This window comes from Dipodomys spectabilis, unplaced genomic scaffold (assembly GCF_019054845.1).
Source record: "Dipodomys spectabilis isolate Male_0828 unplaced genomic scaffold, ASM1905484v1 ptg000368l, whole genome shotgun sequence".
NCBI lineage: Eukaryota > Metazoa > Chordata > Mammalia > Rodentia > Heteromyidae > Dipodomys > Dipodomys spectabilis.
In genome coordinates this window covers 177461-193214 of record NW_024871045.1, presented here as the reverse complement: position 1 = coordinate 193214, position 15754 = coordinate 177461, and positions in this window count along the sequence as shown.

The window sequence follows — 15754 nt, the reverse complement described above, 5'->3', positions numbered from 1 at the left end:
TGTGAGGATTAGGGTGAGGGTGAGGGTTAGGTTTAGGATTAGTTTTAGGGTTAGGGTTAGGCTTATGGTGAGGTTGAGGGTGAGGGTGAGGGTTAGGGTGAGGGTTAGGGTTAGGGTTAGGGTGAGAGTAATGGTTAGGATGAGTGTTAGGGTGAGGTTGAGGGTTAAGGTTAGCGTTAGCGTCAGGGTTAGGGTTAGGGTTTGAGTTAGGGTGAGGGTTAGGGTAAGGGTTATGGTTAGAGTTAGAGTTAAGGCGAGGGTTAGTGTGAGGATTAGGGTTAGGGTTAGGGTTAGGGTGAGGGTGAGGGTGAGGGTTAAGTTTAGGGTGAGGATTAGGGTAGGGTGAGGGTTAGGGTTAGTATGAGGGTTAGAGTTAGGGTTACGGTGAGGGTAGAGGTTAGGGTGAGGGTTAGGTTGAGGGTGAGGTTTAGGGTTAGGTTTAGGGTTAGGGTTAGGGTGAGGGTTAGCGTTTGTGTAAGTGTAAGGGTTAGGGTTAGATTTAGTTTGAGGAAAAGGGTGAGGTTGAGGGTTAGGGTGAGAGTGAGGATTAGGGTGAGGTGGAGCCTTAGTTTAGGATCAGGGTTAGGGTTAGGGTTAGGCTTAGGGTGAGGGTGAGGGTGAGAATTAGGGTGAGGGTTAGGGTTTGGGTGAGGGTGAGGGTTAGGGTTAATGTGATGTTTACGGTGAGGGTGAGGGTTAGGGTGAGTGTTAGGGTGATTGTGAGGGTTAGGGTGACGGTGAGTGTTAGGGTGATGAGGGTTAGGGTGATGCTGAGGATTAGGGTGAGGGTGAGGTTTTGGGTTATAGTTACGGTTAGTTTGATAGTAAGAGGTAGGGTGATGGTTAGGGTTAGGGTGAGGGTTAGGGTGAGGGTGAGGGTTGGGGTTAACGTTAGCGTGAGGGTTAGGGTTAGGGTTAGGTTGAAGGTGAGGGTTAGGGTTAGACTTAGGGTGAGGGTGAGGGTGAGGGCTAGGGTTAGGGTTAGGCTTAGGGTTAGGTTTTGGATGAGGGGGAGGGTTAGGTTGAGCGTGGGGGTTATGGTTAGCTTTGGGTGAGGGTTAGGGTTAGGCTTAGGGTTTGCTTGAGGGATAGAGTCAGGGTTAGGGATAGGGTTAGGGTTAAGGTTAGTGTGAGCATTAGGGTTAGGGTTAGGGTGAGGGTATGGGTTAGGGTGAGGTTCAGGGTGAGGGTTAGGTTAGCGTTAGGGTTAGGTTGAGGGTTAATGTGAGGGTTAGGTTTAGTGTTAGGTTTAGGGTGAGAGTGAGGGTTAGGGATAGGGTTAGGGTAACGGTTAGGGTTAAGGTGAGGTATAGGGATAGGCTTAGGTTTAGGGTGAGGTTGATGGTGAGGGTTAGGATTAGGGTTAGGGTTAGAGTTAGGGTGAGGGTTAGGGTTAGGATTAGGGTGAGGGTAAGGGTTAGGGTGAGGTTTAAGGTTAGGGTGAGGGTGAGGGTTAGGGTGAGGGTTAGGGTGATGGTGAGCGTTAGGGTGAGGGTGAGGGTTAGTGTTAGGGTTAGGGTTATGGTAAGGGCTAGGGTGAGGGTGAGAGTTAGGGTTAGGTTTAGGGTGAGGGTTAGGGTGAGGGTGAGGGTTAGGGTGAGGGTGAGGGTCATGTTAAAGGTGAGGTTTAGCGTGAGGGTTAGGATTAGGGTTAGGGATAGGGTAAGGATTAGGGTTAGGCTTAGAGTTAGCGTGAGGTTTAGGGTGAGGGGTAGCTTTAGTGTTATGGTGAGGTTTAGGGTTAGTGTGAGGGTTAGGGTTAGGTTTAGGGTTAGGGTGAGGGTTAGGGTTTTTATGAGGGTACGGGTTAGTGTTTGATTTAGGTTGAGGAAAAGGGTAAGGATGGGGGTAAGGGTGAGGGTGAGGATTAGGGTGAGGTTGAGAGTTAGGTTTAGGATTAGGGTTAGGGTTAGGGATAGGCTTAGGGTGAGGGTGAGGGTGAGGGTGAGACTTAGGGTGAGGGTTAGGGTTAGGTTTAGCTTGAGGGTTAGGGTTAGTGTGATGTTTAGGGTGAGGTTGAGGGTTGGGGTGAGTGTGAGGGTTCTGCTGAGGGTGAGGGCTACTGTGTGGGTGAGCGTTAGGATTAGTGTGAGAATTAGGGTGACGGTGAGCGTTAGGGTGAGGATGAGTTTTAGGGTTTTGTTTAGCGTTAGGGAGAGGGGTAGGGTTAGGATTAGGGTTAGGGTGAGGGCTATGGTGAGGGTTAGGGTTAGGGTTAGTTTTAGTGTGAGGATTAGGTTTAGGGTTAGGGTTAGAATTACTTTGAGGGTAAGGGTTATGGTGAAGTTTAGGGTGAGGGTGAGGGTGAGGGTTAGGGTTAGGGTTAGGATTAGGGTGAGGTTTATGGTTAGTGTGATGTTTAGGGTGAGGGTGAGGGTTAGGGTGAGTGTGAGGGTTCTGGTGAGGGTGAGGGCTACTGTGTGGGTGAGCGTTAGGATTAGTGTGAGAGTTAGGGTGACGGTGAGGGTTAGGGTGGGGGTGAGGTTTAGGGTTTTGTTTAGCGTTAGGGTGAGGGTTAGGGTTAAGGTTAGGGTTAGAATTAGATTGAGCGTAAGAGTTATGGTGAGGTTTAGGGTGACGGTCAGGGTTAGGGTTAGCGTTGGGGTTAGGGTGAGGCTTAAAATGAGGGTGAGGGTTAGGGTTAGGGTTAGGGTCAGGGTTAGGGTTTGGGTTAGGGTTAGTGTTAGGGTTAAGGAGAGGGTTAGGTTTAGGGTTAGGTTTAGGGTTAGGGTTAGGCTGAGGATGAGGCTGACAGTGAGAGTGAGGGTTCTGGTGAGGGTTAGGGTGTGGGTGAGGTTTAGGGTTATTGTGAGGTTTGGGGTCACGGTGAGTGTTAGGGTGATGGTGAGGGTTAGGGTGATGTGAGGGTTTGGGTGAGGGTGAGGTTTTGGGTTATGATTAAGTTTAGTGTTAGGGTGAGAGTAAGGGTTAGGGTGATGGTTAGGTTTAGGGTGAGGTTTACGGTGAGGGAGAGGGTTGGGGTCAGCGTTAGTATGAGGGTTAGTGTGAGGGTTAGTGTTAGGTTGAGGGTGAGAGTTAGGGTTAGACTTACGGTGATTGTGAGGGTGAGGGTGAGGGCTAGGGTTAGGATTAGGGTTAGGGTTAGGTTTAGGCTGAGGGTGAGGGTTAGGGTAAGCGTGGGGTTATGGTTAGCTTTAGGGTGAGGGTTAGGATTAGGGTTAGCGTGTTAGGGTGAGTGTTAGGGTTAGGGTTAGGTTTAGTGTGAGCATTAGGGTTAGGATTAGTGTTAGGGTGAAGGTATGGGTTAGGGTTAGGTTTAGGGTGAGGGTTAAGTTAGCTTTAGGTTTAGGGTGAGGGTTACTGTGAGGGTTAGGTTTAGTGTTAGGGTCAGGGTCAGAGTGAGGGTTAGGGTTAGGGTTAGTGTAAGTATTAGGTTTAGGGTGAGGTATAGGAATAGGCTTAGGGTTAGGGTGAGGGTGAGGTGAGGGTTAGGATTAGGGTTAGGGTTAGAGTTCGGGTGAGAGTGAGGGTTAAGGTTAGGATTAGGGTTAGGGTTAGGGTTAGGTTGGGGGTGAGGGTAAGTGTGATCGTGAGGATTAGGGTTAGGATCAGGGTTAGGGTTAGGGTTACTGTTAGGGTGAGGTTTAGGGTTAGGGTGAGGGTTAGGGTGAGGGTAATGGTTAGGGTTTAGTGTTAGGGTGAGTGTTAAGGTGACGGTGAGGTTTAGGGTGAGGGTTAGGGTAAGGCCTAGTGCGAGGGTGAGAGTTAGGGTTAGATTTAAGGTGAGGGTTAGGGATATGGTGAGGGTTAGGCTTAGTGTTAGGGTGAGGGTCAGGGTGATGGTGTGGTTTAGGGTGTGGGTGAGGGTTAGGTTTAGGGATAGGGTGAGATTTAGGGTTAGGCTTATGGTTAGGGTGAGGGTTAAAGTTGGGGTAGGGTTAGGGTTAGGGTGAGGGTTAAGGTTAGTGTGAGGGTTAGGGCTAGGTTTAGGGTTAGGGTTACTGTAAGGGTTAGGGTGATGGCTAGGGTTAGGGTGAGGTTTATGGTGAGGTTTCGGGCTAGGGTTAGGGTTAGGGTTAATGTGAGGTTTAGGGTTATGGTTAGGGTTATAGTTAGGTTGAGGTTAAGGTTTATGATGAGGTTTAAGGTGAGCTTGGGGGTTAGGGGTAGCGTTGGGGTTAGGGTGAGGTTTAAGGTGAGGGTGAGGATGAGGGTTAGGGTTAGGCTGAGGGTTAGCGTTAGGGTTAGGATTTGTGTTAGGGTGAAGTTTAGGGTTAGGGGTAGGGTTAGGGTTATTGTTAGGGTTAGAGTTAGGGTAAGGGTGAGGGTGAGGGTGATTTATAGGTTTAGGGTTAGGTTTAGGGTGAGGGTGAGTGTGAGGGTGAGGGTTAGGGTTAGGGTTAGGTTTAGGTTTAGGGTTAGGGTTAGGGTTAGGCTGAGGGTTCGGGTAAAGGTATGGGTTAGGTTTAGTGTGATATTTAGGGGTAGGGTGACTTTTAGGGTGAGTGTTAGGGTTCGGGTGATGGTGCGGGTTAGGTTGTGGATGAGGGTGAGGGTTAGGGTGAGGTTTAGGGTGACGGTGAGTGTTAGGGTGATTGTGACGGTTAGGGTTTGGTTTAGGGTGATGGTTAGGGTGAGGGTTATGGTTTGAGTTAGAGTTAGGGTGATGGTTAGTGTGAGGATTAGGGTTAGGGTTAGGGTGAGGGTGAGGGTGAGGGCTAGTTTTAGGATTAAGGTTAGGGTTAAGGTTAGGCTGAGGGTCCGGGTGAGGGTGAGGGTTAGGGTTAGGGTGATGGTTAGTGTGAGGATTAGGGTTAGGGTTAGGGTGAGGGTGAGGGTGAGGGCTAGTTTTAGGATTAAGGTTAGGGTTAAGGTTAGGCTGAGGGTCCGGGTGAGGGTGAAGGTTAGGGTAAGGTTGAGGGTTATGGTTAGCTTTAGCTTGAGCGTTACGATGAGGTTAGGCTTAGTGGTAGGGTTGGGGTTACAGTGGGGGTTAGGGTTACTGTGTGGGTTAGGGTTAGGGTTAGGATGAGGGTTAGGAGGCGGGGTAAGTTGGGGTTGGGGTGAGGGTTAGAGTTAGTGTGTGGGTTAAGGTTAGGGTTAGGGTGAGGTAAGGGTTAGGGTGAGGGTTAGGGTGAGGGTTAAGAGTAGGGTGAGGGTTATGGTTAGGGTTAGGGTTAGGTCTAGGGTTAGGATTAGGTTGAGGGTTAGGTTTAGGGTTAGGGTTAGGATGAGGGTTAGGCTGCGGGTTAGGTTTGGGGTTATGGTGAGGGTTATGGTTAGTGTGTGGGTTATTGTTAGGGTAAGGGTAAGGGTGAGGATAAGGGTTAGGGTGAGGGTTCAATTGAGGGCTAGGGTGACGGTGAGGGTTAGGATGAGGGTGAGGATTAGGGCTAGGGTTAGGGTGAGGTTAATGTTTATTGTTAGAGTTAGAGTGAGGATGAGGGTGAGGGTGAGGGATAGGGTTAGGATTAGGGTTAGGGTTAGGGTTAGGCTGAGGGTTAGGTCTAGGGTGAGGGTGAGGCTTATGGTTAGCTTTATGGTGAGGGTCAGGGTTAAAGTTTGGGTTAGGGTGAGGCTTAGGATGAGGGTTATGGTTAGGGTTAGAGTTAGGGTTAGGGTTAATGTGAGGATTAGGGTTAGGTTTAGGGTTAGGCTTAGGTTGAAGGTAAGGTATAGGGTGAGGTGTAGGGTTAGGGTGAGGGTTAGGATTAGGGTTGGTGTTACAGTTAGGGTGAAGGTGAGGGTGAGTGCTAGGGTTAGGATGAGGGTTATGATTTGGGTTAGGTTTAGGATGAGGGTAAGGGTTATGTTGAGGTTTAGGATGATGGTTAAGCTGAATATTAGGGTTAGGGTGAGGGTGAGGGTGCGGTTTAGGTTTAGGGTTAGGGTGAGGGCAACTGTAAGGGTGAGAGTTAGGGTTGGGGTTAGGGTGAGGGTGAGGGTTAGGGAGAGGGTAAGCGTTAGGGTTTGGCTTAGGGTGAGGGTTAGGGTGATGGTGACGGTGAGGGTCAGGGTGAGGATGAAGGTTAGGTTTAGGGTTAGGTATAGGGTGAGGATTAGGGTTAGGGTTAGGGTTACGGTGAGGTTTAGGGTGCAGCGTAGGGTTAGGGTTAGGCTGAGAGTTAGGGTTAGTGTGAGGGTTAGGTTTAGGTTTACGTTTATGGTGAGGATAAGGGTTAGGGTGAGGGTTAGTGTTTGTGTGAGCATTAGGGTTAGGCTTAGGGTTAGGGTGAGGAAAATATTTAGGTTGAGGATTAGGGTTATTGTTAGGGTTAGAGTTAAGTTGAGGGTGAAGGTGAGGGTAAGGGTGAGGGTTTGGTTTAGGGTTAGGTTTAAGGTGAGGGTGAGGGTGACGGTTAGGTTTAGCTTTAGTTTTAGGTTTGGGTTTAGGCTGAGGGTGAGGGTGAGGGTTAGGGTTAGTGTAATGTTTAGGGTGAGGGTGATGGTTAGGGTGAGAGTGAGGGTTCGGGTGACAGTGAAGGTTAGGTTGATGGTGAGGGTTAGGGTTAGGGTGAGAGTTAGGGTTATGGATAGGTTTAGGGTTATGGTGAGAGTAAGGGTTAGGGTGAGGGTTTGGTTGAGGGTGAGGGTTAGGGTTAGCGTTAGCATGCTGGTTAGGGTTAGGGTGAGTGTTATGGTTAGGGTTAGGGTTAGGTGAGGGGGAGGGTTAGGGTTAGGGTTAGGTTTAGAGTTAGGGTGAGGGGGAGGGGGAGGGTTACGGTTAGATTTAGGGTGAGGTTTAGATTTAGGGTTAGGGTTAGGGTGAGGGTTATGGGTAGGGTTAGGGTTAGGGTTAGGGTTAGTCTCAGGATTAGGGTTAGGGTTAGGGTGAGGTTTAGGGTGAGGGTTTGTTTAGCGTTAGGGTTAGGGTGAGGGTGAGAGTTAGGGTGAGGGTTAGGATTAGTGTTTGGGAAAGGGTGAGGGTGAAGGTTAGGGTTAGGGTGAGTGTTAGGGTTAGGGTGAGGTTTTGCGATAGGGTTAGGGTTAGGGTAAGGGTGACAGTGACGGTTAGGTTTAGGGTTAGTGTTAGAGATAGGGTGAGGGTGAGGGTGAGTGCTAGGGTTAGGATTAAGGTTAGGATAAGGGTTAGGCTTAGGGTGCGGCTGAGGGTGAGGCTTAGGGTTAATGTGAGGGTTAGGTTTAGGATTAGGGTGAGGGTTATGGCTTGTGTTAGTGTTAGGGTTAGGGTTAGGGTTAGGTGAGGGTTATAGTTAGTGTTAGGGTAATATGAGGGCAACGGTTAGGGTGAGGGTTAGGGTGAGGTTTAGCATAACTGTTAGGGATAGGGTGAGGGTGAGATTTATGGTTAGGATTAGGGTGAGGGCTACTGTGAGGGTGAGAGTTAGGGTTAATGTTAGGGTGAGGGTTAGGGATAGGGTGAGGATTAGGGTTAGGGTTAGGCTTAGGGTGTCGGTTAAGGTGCGGGGTAGGGTTAGAGTTAGGGTGAGAGTAAGGGTTAGTGTGAGGGCTATGGTTCGGATTAGGTTTAGGGTGAGGGTAAGGCTTAGAGTGTGGGTTAGGGTTTGTGTGAGGGTTATGGTAAGGGTTAGGGTTAGGGTGAGGAAAAGGGTTAGGGTGAGGGTTAGGGTTATTGTTAGGGTTAGTTTTAGGGTGAGTATGAGGGTGAGGGTAAGGGTGAGGGTTGGTTTTTGTGTTAGGTTTAGGGTGAGGGTGACTGTGACGGTTAGGGATAGATTTAGTTTTAGGGTTAGGTTTAGGCTGAGGGTAAGGGTGAGGGTTAGTGTTAGTGTGATGTTTAGGGTGAGGGTGAGGTTTAGGTTGAGAGTGTGGGTTTGGGTGACGGTGAGGGTTAGGTTGATGGTGAGGGTTAGGGTTAGGGTGAGGGTTAGGGTTAGGGTTAGGGTTAGGGTTAGGGTTAGGGTTATGATAAGAGTAAGGGTTAGGGTGAAGTTAGGGTGAGGGTGAGGGTTAGGGTTAGTGTTAGCGTTAGCGTGAGGGTTAGTGTTAGGGTGAGTGTTAGGGTGAGGTTTAGGTTTAGGTTGAGGGTGAGGGTTAGGGTTAGGGTTAGGGTTAGAGTTAGGGTGAGGGTGAGGGTGAGGGCTAGGGTTAGGATTAGGTTTAGGGTTAGGGTTAGGCTGAGGGTGAGTTTGAGGGTGAGAGTTACGGTTAGATTTAGGGTGAGGTTTAGGGTTAGTGTTAGGGTTAGGGTGAGGGTTAGGGTGAGGGTTATGGGTAAGGTTAGGGTTAAGGTTAGGGTTATTTTGAGGACTAGGGTTAGGGTTATGGTTAGGGTTAGGGTGAGGGTAGAGGTTAGGGTGAGGTTTAGGGTGAGGGTTAAGTTAGCGTTAGGGTTAGGGTGAGGGTTAGGTTTAGTGTTAGGGTTAGGGTGAGGGTGAGGGTTAGGGTTAGGGTTTGGGTTAGGGTTCGGGTTAGGTTTAGGGTGAGGGTTAGGGTTAGGGTTAGGGTTAGGGTGACACTAAGGGTTAGTGTGAGGGTAGCGTGAGGGTCAGGGTAGGGTTAGCTTTTGCGTGAGCTTTAGGGTTAGGGTTAGGGTTAGGTTTAGGGTGAGGGTTAGGGTGAGGGTTAGGGTTAGGGTTAGGGTTAGGGTTAGAGTTAGGTTGAGAGTGAGGCTGAGGGTTAGAGTTAAGATTAAGTGTAGGCTTGGGTTAGGCTGATGGTGAGGGTGAGCGTGAGGCTGAGTGTTAGATTTAGGATTAGGGTTAGGGTTAGTGTCAGGCTTAGGGTGTGGGTGAGGGTGAAGTTGAGGGTTAGGGTGAGGGTTAGGTTTAGGTTTAGGGTGCGGGTTAGGGTTAGTGTGATGTTTAGAGTGAGGCTGAGGGTGTGGATGTGGGTTAGGGTGAGAGTGAGGGCTCAGGTTATGGTGAAGGTTAGGGAGTGTGTGAGGGTTATGTTTAGGGTGATTGTTAAGTTGACGGTGAGGGTTAGGGTTAGGCCTAGGCTTAGCGTTAGGATAATGGTTAGGGTTAGGTTTAGGGTTTGGGTGATGGTTAGGGTTCGGGTTAGGGTTTTGGGTTAGGGTTAGTGTGAGGATTAAGGTTAGGGTTAGGGTTACGTTTAGGGTGAGGGTATGTTTAGATTGAGGTTTAGGGTGAGGGTTAGCTTTAGCGTTAGTGTTAAAGTGTGGGTTAGGGTGAGGGTTAAGTTTAGTGTTAGGATTAGGGTGAGGGTGACGGTTAGGGTGAAGGTTACGGTTAGGGTTAGGGTTAGGGTTAGGGTGAGGTTGAGGGTGAGGTTTAGGGTTAGTGTTAGCGTGAGGGTTAGTGCTAGGGTGAGGGTTAGGGTTAGGGTTAGGGTGAGGGTGAGGGTGAGGGTTAGGGTGAGGGTTAGGGTGAGCATTAGGTTTAGGGTTAGGGTGATGTGTAGGGTGAGGGTTAGGTTAAGTGTTAGGGTTAGGGTTAGGGTTAGGGTGATGGTTAGGATTAGGGTTAGTTTTAGGCTGGGGGCTAGGGTGAGGGTGAGTTTTAGGGTTAAGGATAGTGATAGGCTGAGGATTATGGTTAGGGTTAGGGTTAGGATGAGTGTTATGTTGAGGGTTAAGTTTGGGGTTAGGGTGAGGTTTAGCTTAGTGTGAGGGTTAAGGTTAGGGTTAGGATGAGGGTGAGGGTAAGGGTTAGGGTTGAGGTTAGGGTGAGTATGAGGGTTAAGGTTAGCGTTTGGTTTACGGTGAGAGTTAGGGTGAGGGTTAGGTTTAGGATTACTGTTAAGGTTAGTGTTAGGCTTAGGGTGAGGGTGATGGTGAGGGTGAGGGTTATGGTGACTGTGAGGGTTAGTGTAATGTGTAGGGTGAGAGTGAGGGTTAGGGTTAGGGTTAGGGTGAGGGTTAGGGTTAGGGTGAGTGTTAGGGTGAGGGTGAGGGTTAGAGTTAGCTTTTGCGTGAGGTTTAGTATTAGGGTGAGGGTTAGTTTTAGCGTTAGGATTAGGGTGAGGGTGAGGTTTAGGGTTAGGGTTAGGGTTAGAATTAGGATGAGGGAGGGCTAGGGTGAGTTTGAGGGTTAGGATGAAGGTGAGGTTTAGTGTTAGAGTTAGGGTTAGGGTGAGGGTGAGGGTGAGGAGAAGGTTTAGGGTTAGGGTGAGGGTTGTGTTTGTGTGAGGGTTACGGTTAGGGTGAGGAAAAGTGTTACTGTGAGGTTGAAGGTGAGGGTTAGGGTGAGGGTTAGGTTTAGGATTAGGGTTAGGGTTAGGGTTAGGCTTAGGGTGAGGGTGAGGGTGAGGGTTAGGTGAGGGTTAGGGTTAGGGTTAGGGTCAGGCTTATAGTTACTGTGATGTTCAGGGTGAGGGTGAGTGTTAGGGTGAGTGTGAGGGTTCGGGTTCGGGTGAGTTAGGATGTGGGTGAGCGTTAGGTTTAGGGTGAGGGTTAGTGTGACGGTGAGCGTTAGGGTGAGGGTGACGGTTAGGGTTAACATTAGGGTGACCGGTAGGTTTGGGGTTATAATTAGGGTGAGGGTTAGGGTGAAGATTAAGGTTAGGGTTAGGATTAGTGTGAGGATTAGGTTTAGTTAAGGGTTAGGGTGAGGGTAAGGGTTTGGGTGAGGTTTAGGGTGAGGGTGAGGGTTAGGGTTAGCGTTAAGGTTATGGTGAGGGTTAGAGTGAGGGTTAGGGTTAGGGTGAGGATGAGGGTTAGGGTTAGGGTTAGAGTTAGGGTGAGGGTTAGGGATAGGTTTATGGTTAGGGTGACGGTGAGTGTTAGGGTTAGGTTTAGGTTTAGAGTTAGGATGAGGGTGAGGGTGAGGTTTAGAGTTAGGGCTAGGGTTAGAGTTAAGGGGAGGGTGAGGGTGAGGTTTAGGCTTAGTTTTAAGTTTAGGGTTAGGTTTAGGCTGAGAGTGTGGGTGAGGGTTAGGGTTAGTGTGAGGTTTAGGATTAGGGTTCCGATTAGGGTTAGGGTGAGGATTAGAGTTAGGTTTAGGATGAGATTTAGGCTGAGGGGGAGGGTTAGGGTTAGGGTGTGGTTTAAGGTCAGTGTGAGGGTTCGGGTTAGGGTTCGGGTTAGGGTGAGGGTGAGGGTTAGGTTTAGGCTTAGGGTTACTTGAGGGTTAGGGTTAGAGTTAGGGTTAGGGTGAGTGTTAGGGTTAGGGTTAGGGTGTGTGTGAGGGTGAGTTTGAGGGGTACTGTTAGGGCTAGGGTAAGGTTTAGGTTTAGTGTAAGTGTTAGGGTTAGGGTTAGGGTGAGGGTAACGATTAGGTTGAGGGTTAGTGTGAGGGTAAGGGTTAGGTTGAGGGTTAGTTTTAGATTGAGGGTTAGGGTTAGCCTGAGTGTTAGGGTGAGTGTTAGGTTTAGGGTTAGGGTTAGGATGAAGGTGAGGGTTCAGGTTATTTTTATGGTGAGTGTTAGTGTGTGGGTTAGTGTTGGGCTGAGTGTTAGGGTGAGGGTGAAGTTGAGTGTTAGGGTTAGGTTTAGGTTTACAGTTAGGTTGAGGGTGAGGGTGAGGTTTAGGGTTAGGTTTAGGGTTAGGGTTAGGGTTAGGCTGAGGGCTAGGATGAGGGTTTGGGTGAGGATGAGGGTGAGGGTGAGGGTTTCGGTTAGGTAAGAGTTAGGGTTAGAGTTAGGGTGAGGATTAGGTTGAAGGTGAGGGTTAGGGTGCGGGTTAGGGTTTGGGTGAGGTTTAGGGTTAGGGTTAGGGTGATGTTTAGGGTGACCATGAGGGTTTGGGTGAGGGTGAGAGTGAGGGGCCGGATGAGGGTGAGGGTTCGGGTGTGGGTGAGGGTTAGGTTTAGGTTGAGGGTTAGGGTGACTGTGAGGGTTAGGGTGAGGGTGAGGATTCGGATTAGAATTAGGGTTATGTTTAGGTTTAGGGGTATCTTTAGGGTTAGGGTGAGGGTTAGGGTTAGTGTGAGGGTTAGAGTTAGGGTTAGAGTGAGTGTTAGTGTTGGGGTTAGGGTGAGGGTTAGGATGAGGGCAAGATTGAGGGTGAGATTTAGGGTTAGGATGAGGGTTAGTGTGACGGTGAGGGTTAGGTTTAGGGTGAGGGTTAGGGTTAGGGTGAGGGTTAGCGTGAAGGTGAGGGTTAGGGTTAGGGTTAGGTTTAGGGTGAGGGGAGGGTGAGGGTTAGGGAACGGGTTAGGGTTAGTGTTAGGGTAAGCGTTAGGTGAGGTTTAGTGTGAGGGTAAAGGTTAGGGTTAGCGTCAGGGTTAGGGTGAGTGTTAGGGTGAGGGTTAGGTTTAGAGTTAGGTTTAAGATAAGGGTTAGGGTTACAGTTAGGGTGAGGGTGAGGGTGAGGGTTAGCATGAGGGTGAGATTTAGGTTTAGGGTTAGGGTGAGGGTTAGTGTGAGGGTGATATTTAGTGTGAGGATGAGGGTTCCGGTGAAGGGTAGGGTTACGGTGTGGGTGAGGCTTAGGGTTAGGGTGAGGGTTAGGGTGACGGTGAGGGTTAGGGTGAAGGTGAGAGTTAGGGTGAGGGTTAGGGTGAGGGTTAGAGTTAGGGTGAGGTTCAGGGTTAGGGTTAGGTTTAGTTTTTGGTTGAGGGTTTGGGTTAGGGTTAGGGTTAGGATGAGGGTTAGGGTGAGGGGAAGGGTTAGGGTTACGTTGAGGTTTAGGGTTCTTGTGTGGGTTAGGGTTAGGTTGAGTGTAAGGGTTAGGTTGACGTTTAGGGTGAGGGTGAGGTTTAGGGTTATGGTTAGGGTTAGGGTGAGGGTTATGGTTTAGGTTAGGGTTGGGGTGAGGTTTAGGGTTAATGTTAGAGTTACGGTGAGGGGTAGGTTGAGGATAATGGTTAGGTTCAGGGTTTGGGTGAGGGTGAGGATTAGGATAAAGGTTAGCATTAGGGTTAGGCTGAGGTTTAGAGTGAGGGTGAGGGTTAGAGTTAGGGTGAGGGTTAAGGTTAGGGTGAAGGTTAGATTTAGGGTTAGTGTGAGGGTTAGGCTGAGGGGTAGCATTAGGATTAGGGTGAGGGTGAGGGTGACCGTTAGGTTTAGGATTAGGGTTACGGTTAGTGTTAGGCTTAGGGTGAAGGTGAGGGTGAGGGTTATTGTGAGGGTAAGTGTTAGGGTTAGGGTGACGGTTAGGGTTAGTGTGATGTTTAGGGTGAGGGTGAGGGTTAGGGTGAGCGTGAGGGTTCAGGTGAGGTTGAGGGTTAGGGTGTGGGAGAGAGTTAGGGTTAGGGTGAGGATTAGGTTTATGATTTGGGTTAGAATGAGGGTGAGGTTTAGGGTTAGGGTTAGGGTGAAGTTTAGTGTTAGTGTGAGGGTTAGGGTTAAGGTTAGGGTTAGGGTGAGGGTAAGGTTTAGGGTAAAGATTAGGGTAAGTGTGAGGGTTAGGGTTAGGATTAGGGTGAGGGTGAGGGTGAGGGTTAGGTTTAGGGTTAGTGTGAGGATAAGGGTGAGGGTGACGGTTAGGGTTATTGTGATGTTTAGGGTGAGAGTGAGGGTTAGGGTGAGCGTGAGGGTTCAGGTGAGGTTGAGGGTTAGGGTGTGCGTTAGGGTTAGGGTTAGGGTGTGGGTTAGGTTTATGATTTGGGTTAGAATGAGGGTGAAGGTTAGGGTTAGGGTTAGGGTTACAGTTAGGCTAAAGGAGAGGGTGAGGCCAGGGTTACGATTAGGGTTAGGGTGAGGGTTAGGCTTAGGGTGAGAGTTAGGGTGAGGGCGAGGTTTAGGCTGAGGGTTAGGGTTAGGGTTAGTGTGAGGGTTAGGGATAGTGTGACATTTAGTGTGAGGGTGAGCGTTAGAGTGAGGGTGAGGCTAAGGGTTAGGATGAGAATGAATGTTTGGGTGAGGGTCAGGGTTAGGTTTTGGGTGAGGGTTAGGCTTAGGGTGATGGTTAGTGTGACCGTGAGGGTTAGGATAAGGGTTAGCGTTAGGGTGAGGGTTAGGCTTAGGGTTAGGGTTAGGGTGATGGTTAGGTTTCGGGTTCAGATTCGGGTTAATGTTAGGGTTAGTCTGTGGATTAGGGTGAGGTTAAGGTTAGGGTGAGGGTTAGGGTTAGCGTTATGGTTAGATTGTGGGTTAGGGTGAGGGTTAACGTTAGTGTTAGGGTTAGCGTGAGGGTGACGGTTAGATTGAGGGTTACGGTTAGGGTTAGGGTTAGTTTGAGGGTGAGGGTTAAGGTTAGGGTTAGCGTGAGGGATAGGGTTAGGTTGAGGGTGAGTGTTAAGGTTAGGGGTAGGTTTAGGGTTACTGTTAGGGTGAGGGTGAGGGAGAACTTTAGGTTTAGGATTAGGGTTAGGGTAAGGCTTAGGTTCACAGTGAGGGTGAGGGTGAGCCTGAGGGTTAGGGTTCGGGTTAGTGTTACTGTGCATGTTAGGGTTAGGGTTAGGGTGAGGGTAAGGTTGAGGGTTAGGGTTAGAATTAGTTTTAGGGTAAGGGTTAGGGTTAGGGTTATAGTTTGTGTTAGGGTGAGGATTAGGGTGAGGGTTAGGGTTAGGGTGAGGGTGAGGTTAAGGGTGAGAGTTACGGTTAGGGTTAGGGTTAGGGTTAGGGTGAGGGTGAGGATTAGTGTTGGGTTAGGGTTAGGGTGAGGGTGAGGGTTAGTGTTAGGGTTAGGGTTAGCGTGAGGGTAGGGTTAGGGTGAGGGTTAGGGTTAGGGTTAATGTTCGGGTGAGGGCTAGTGTGAGTGTGAGGGTTAGGGTTAGAGTTAGGGCGAGGGTGATGATTAGGGTTAGGGTTAGGGTTCGGATGAGTGTTAGGCTGAGGGGTAGGGTTAGGTTTAGGGTGAGTGTTTGGTTAGTGTGAGGGTTAGGGTTAGGGTGAGGGTTATGGTTAGGCTTAGGGTGAGGGTAAGGGTTAGGGTTAGGGTTATTGTGAGCGATAGGGTAAGGGTTAGTGTTAGAGTTAGGTTTAGGGTGAGGGTTAGGGTTAGGATTAGGTTTAGGGTTAGGTTTAGGGAAAGGGCTAGCCTGAGGATGAGGGTTAGGGTGAGGGTGAGTGTAATGGTGAGGGTTAGGGTGAGGGTTAGGTTTAGGTTGAGGGTTGGGTTTTTGGGAAGTTTGAGGATTAGGGTTAGGGTTAGGGTGAGGTTGAGGGTTAGGGTTAGCGTTAGTTTGAGCATTAGGATGAGGGTTAGGCTGAGGGGTAGGGTTGGGGTTAGGGTGAGGGTTAGGATTACAGTGTGGGTTAGTTTTAGGGTTAGGGTTAGGATGAGGGTTAGGCTGCGGGGTATGGTTGATATTAGTGTGAGGGTTAGGGTTAGTGTGTGGGTTAGGGTGAGGGTTAGAGTGAGGGTAAGGGTTAGGGTAAGTGTTAGGGTGAGGGTTAGGGATAGGGTGAGGGTTATTGTTAGGCTTAGGGTTAGGGTCAGGGTTAGGATTAGAGTGAGGGTTAGGGTTAGGGTGAGGGTGAGGGTTAGGCTGAGGGTTAGGTTTGGGGTTAGGATGAGGGTTATGGTTAGTGTGTGGGTTAGTGTTAGGTTTAGGGTAAGGGTGAGGGTAAGGTTTAGGGTGAGGGTTCGATTGAGGGTTAGGGTGACGGTGAAGGTTAGGATGTGGGTGAGGTTAGGGCTAGGTTTAGGGTGAGGGTTAGGTCTAGGGTGAGGGTGAGGGTTATGGTTAGCTTTAGTGTGACGGTTAGGGTTCGGATTTGGGTTAGGGTGAGGGTTAAGATGAGGGTTATGGTTATGGTTAGAGTTAAGGTTAGAATTAGTGTGAGGATTAGGGGTAGGTTTAGGGTTAGGCTAAGGGTGAGGGTAAGGTATAGGGTGAGGTGTAGGGTGAGGTTGAGGGTTAGGATTAGGGTTAGTGTTACAGTTAGGGTGAGGGTAAGGGTGAGGGCTAGTGTTAGGGTTCGGGGTAGGATTAGGTTTAGGGTGAGAGTTAGGGTTAGTTTCAGGGTTAGGGTTAGGGTTAGATTTAGGGTGAGGGTAAGGGTTAGGGTGAGGGTTAGT